Consider the following 4732-nt stretch of genomic DNA (forward strand, 5'->3'; position numbering starts at 1 on the left):
CCATTGTTATTACACTCCTAACAAACTGCACACGGTACATTATGTTAGGTGTCGGTTGACTGTGGAATCAGCCCAAAATATAAAAGGCAGATGCTACAATGGTGGCACTCTGGGACTTACGCTTGCAGAATCATTTCTTATAAAGATAGTTGGGTACTATCTTTATCAGCATCAGTAAATACTAGACTTGATCAACATTATCCCATATATACAGGAGATCTTCAAGTTTGATGACTTTGAATATAAATATGGAAAAAGTGCTTTAACATAGAATGTAGAACATAGAATGCAGAAGGAGGCCATTCGGCCCATCGCGTCTGCGCCGACCCACTTAAGCCCTCACTTCCACCCTATCCCTGTAACCCAATAACCCCTCCTAACCATTTTGGTCACTAAGGGCAATTTATCATGGACAATCCACCTAACCTGCACGTCTTTGCACTGTGGGAGGAAACCGGAGCACCCGGAGGAAACCCACGCAGACACGGGGAGAACGTGTAGACTTCGCACAGACAGTGACCCAGCGGGGAATCGAACCTGGGACCCTGGTGCTGTAAAGTCACAGTGCTATCCACTTGTGCTACCGTGCTGCCCAGCTTGGGCTAGATTTTCTCTGATGCATAAAGTATTGAATTGAAGATGATCTGTAGACATAGATTGATGAGGTGAGGTGGTGAGACAGAATGGTTTGGGAAGGGAATTTCAGAGCTTTGCACACAAGCAGCTGAAGGCACGGCTGCCAATGATAGACCCATTAAAACTAGGGATGCTGAAGAGCCCAGAATTAAACTTATAGTCCAGGTACGTCTTTGGCAATTGGATTGGATTGGATTGGATTTGTTTATTGTCACGTGTACCGAGGTACAGTGAAAAGTATTTTTCTGCGAGCAGCTCAACAGATCATTAAGTACATGGGAAGAAAAGGGAATAAAAGAAAATACATAATAGGGCAACACAACATATACAATGTAACTACATAAGCACCGGCATCGGATGAAGCACACAGGGTGTAGTGTTAATGAGGTCAGTCCATAAGGGGGTCATTTAGGAATCTGGTAACAGCGGGGAAGATGAAGATTTTGAGTCCATTCGTGCATTTCTCAGACTTCTGTATCTCCTGCCCGATGGAAGAAGTTGGAAGAGTGAGCAGGCCGGGTGGGAGGGGTCTTTGATTATGCTGCCCGCTTTCCCCAGGCAGCGGGAGGTGTAGATGGAGTCAATGGATGGGAGGCAGGTCCGTGTGATGGACTGGGTGGTGTTCACGACTCTCTGAAGTTTCTTGCGGTCCTGGGCCGAGCAGTTGCCATACCAGGCTGCGATGCAGATCGGATGCTTTCTATGCTGCATCTGTAAAGGTTGGTAAGGGTTAATGTGGACATGCTGAGTCTGAAAAGTTTTAGAAGTCTGAAAGCAAAATAACCTCTTTTATCATTTAATCGAAATGGGGGGGAATGGGACAGGTTGAAACATTCATCTGCCAAATGGAGTCATTTCTCGCAAAGCTGTGGAGTTGGCAAAACAAATCAAGACAATGTCACCACTCACCATATTCCTGTTGATTTTGTTGTTCCCGTGTTACATTGGGGATGACAGCAGTCCCTCGGTGGTGCTGCTTTAATTCCACCAGTGGACATCTCCTGCTGGTTAAGGTTATTTATATAAAATTCTGCTGCAGTGCAAAAAAACATTGATAGACGCAGTCAAGCCAGCACCCAGTGAGAAATTAATTGGCACAGGAGAAGTGTTGAGAGAAGATTGATCAAGCTGCGCTTGAGACAGAATATTATTACAGGGGTCAGCTTGACCTCTGGGCAAATTTGATGACACGCGCATTGCTAATCCACTTTTGCCTAGCTACGAAGTGCTAAACAATCATATTTTTATGACAAATGAAATTCAGTTATGGATTTTATCATTACCCCTGTACGTTTCTGAGCACCTCTTCAGAATTGAATTAATTTAATCAGGACTAAAGCACCATTTTTTTTTTCTGGTCACTGTTTTGTCGGCAATGACAGTTTTTACTTCATCCACCCTTGTGTCAAAGAATAACAAAATGATTAGCCATTAAGCCTGGACATTATTAGGGGGAGGGGGGGTGGGGGCGGAGGGGGGGGGGGGCAGGTTTGCAGCAAGTTCAGGATTGTTCACAATGCATTTCAAATTCTTTTGAGACTTGGCAATGCTTTGGGGACCTTTGGCTTGTTCCCTGTAATTTTTATTTTGACGGTAAGCTCATCATATTTTCCTCACTTTTGAAGACATCCTGGTCCGGAAAATTTACATGAGAATAGAGTTGCATTGGCAGGCTATTGGAATACTGTGTAAGTATTTTGTGCAGTTAGTTGACTTTACATCCATAGAATTTACAGGGCAGAAAGACGCCATTCGGCCCATCAAGTCTGCAATGGCCCTTGGAAAAAGCACCCTACCTAAGCCCACACTCCCACCCTATCCCGTAACCCAGTAACCCCACCCAACCTTTCTTTTGGACACATCAGACAATTTAACATGGCCAATCCACCTAACCTGCACATCTTTGGACTGAGGGAGGAAACCGGAGCACCCGGAGGAAACCCACACAGACACCGGGAGAAAGTGAAAACTCCGCACAGACAGTGACCCAGGCCGGGAATCGAACCAGGGACCCTGGAGCTGTGAAGCAACAATACAACATTCAACAATACAATGAAGTTTGGTAATGAATTCTGAAAGAAATCCTGGTATATTTTGGAATACCAAGTGGACGTGGGAAAGAGCAAGAGAGATTGTGTGGATTGGCAATATATTGCTTGGAATTTAGAAGAATATGAATTTATCTCTTTGAAACATATAAAATTCTTTCGGGAATAAAATAATTCCCCAGGCTGGTAGTCAAACACTGGGGGGAAGGGGGAGGGGGCACAGCATCAGAACAAAGTCTTGACTATTTCTTCATTCAAGCGATTGTGAATCTTTGGAATTCTCCATCCCAGAAAGCAGGGGATCTTCAATCAGTGAGCATATCCAGGACAGAGGTTGGTAGATTCTTCCACACGAAGGGAATTAAAAGATATGGGGAGCATGCTGCAAGGTGGAGTTAAGGTAGATGATTAGCTGTGACCTTGTTGAATGGAAGATCAAACTCAACATACCACATTGAATATTCCTCTTATTTCTTATATTCTTGGATGGGATCTTTCTAACTTAATGACCTGAGTTCTCTGGCCGTTGCAATCACTTTTCCCGCCGGCAGCGCACCTCCTGTCTATGGGTTTCCCGGTGGCAAAGGGTGGCTTTGATGGGAAATGCCATTGGCAAGCGACGGGAGTGTAGAATCCTGCCGCCAGCGAACGGAGCACTGCCGAGAAAGACATGCAGCTGGGGAACCGGAGCATCCTGCCAATCGTACTCAGAAATATTAGCTAGTTAACAGTTGAAAGTTGAAGCTAAGATTAACTCCTACTGGTTATACTTGAAATGCTCAAACACTGGAAAAAAGTGGAAAAAAAACTCTTCACCAACATTCCTGGAACACCAAGTGGATCTACCCTGGTACAATGATAGATCAGAAAATTACAGCGCACAGTGGACCTGCCATAGGCTAGGAACAAACATTTGGCATGAATTTCATTAGAAATGTTTAGTATTGGCTGTACACATATGTACACAAGGATATAAAGGAGAAGAAATAACATTCAGCACACAAAATCATTTGAATCCCTCATTCCCTCTGGCGTTCTGTGCTGAAAATATTTGTTGTGAAGCATTGACAAGTCAAGAAACACACCTTTGTACCTCAGTATATACGAAGCAGAAGAGTTAAGACCAGAACTTTTGCGTTGCTCACCCCCAACTCGGAAGCAGGTAAAACCGCCCAAGAAGACAGCAGGCGTGCATCCTGGCGTCATTGCATCCCGCTTGATATTTCCAGGCCGAAGCGCACCTGCCAACAATCAAGAAGCCAATTTAAATTAATTAATAGACTGAGATTTTACCTGGATTGCCTACCTTTACGGTTGGCAGGCAGGCCAGGCGGCCTTTACGTTTTAGCTGTAACTTTGATCCCGGGCGGGATCATAGAATCATAGAATTTACAGTGCAGAAGGAGACCATTCGGCCCATCGAGTCTGCACCGGCGCTTACAAAGAGTACCCTTCTGAAGCCCATGTATCTACTGTTGTGTTGGGTGCTCTGCTACATAGACAAACCAACACGGTTGCGGATGGTACAACTCAGTTTTATTACTAACAATAACAACATCTGCAAACTGGTTACTGTGGTTCATTCATTACCCTCTAACCTGTGGACCCAGCACTAACACTATCTTGGAGAAGCACTCAGCACATGGTGAATGTCTGAGTGGCTTGCTGTGAGCTCTGTTCCCTGAGCTGTCTCCTGCTGGAATGACTGGGAACAAAGAACAAAGAACAAAGAAATGTACAGCACAGGAACAGGCCCTTCGGCCCTCCAAGCCCGTGCCGACCATGCTGCCCGACTAAACTACAATCTTCTACACTTCCTGGGTCCGTATCCTTCTATTCCCATCCTATTCATATATTTGTCAAGATGCCCCTTAAATTGGACACTAAGGGCAATTTAGCGTGGCCAATCCACCTAACCCGCACATCTTTGGACTGTGGGAGGAAACCGGAGCACCCGGAGTAAACCCACGCAGGCACAGGGAGAATGTGCAGACTCCACACAGACAGTGACCCAAGCCGGAATCGAACCAGGAACCCTGGAGCTGTGA

General features: G+C 45.2%; 1 long non-coding RNA gene across 1 annotated transcript; it reads right to left on the reverse strand.

The window, feature by feature from the left end:
• Positions 1-839: 839 nt before the first annotated feature.
• Positions 840-3904, reverse strand: LOC140391362 (uncharacterized). The gene is made up of 3 exons (XR_011935006.1): positions 3830-3904; positions 1546-1640; positions 840-1347 (listed from the first exon to the last, which is right to left on the reverse strand). It is a non-coding gene; the product is annotated as an uncharacterized lncRNA (long non-coding RNA).
• Positions 3905-4732: the final 828 nt, after the last annotated feature.

This window comes from Scyliorhinus torazame, chromosome 15 (assembly GCF_047496885.1).
Source record: "Scyliorhinus torazame isolate Kashiwa2021f chromosome 15, sScyTor2.1, whole genome shotgun sequence".
NCBI lineage: Eukaryota > Metazoa > Chordata > Chondrichthyes > Carcharhiniformes > Scyliorhinidae > Scyliorhinus > Scyliorhinus torazame.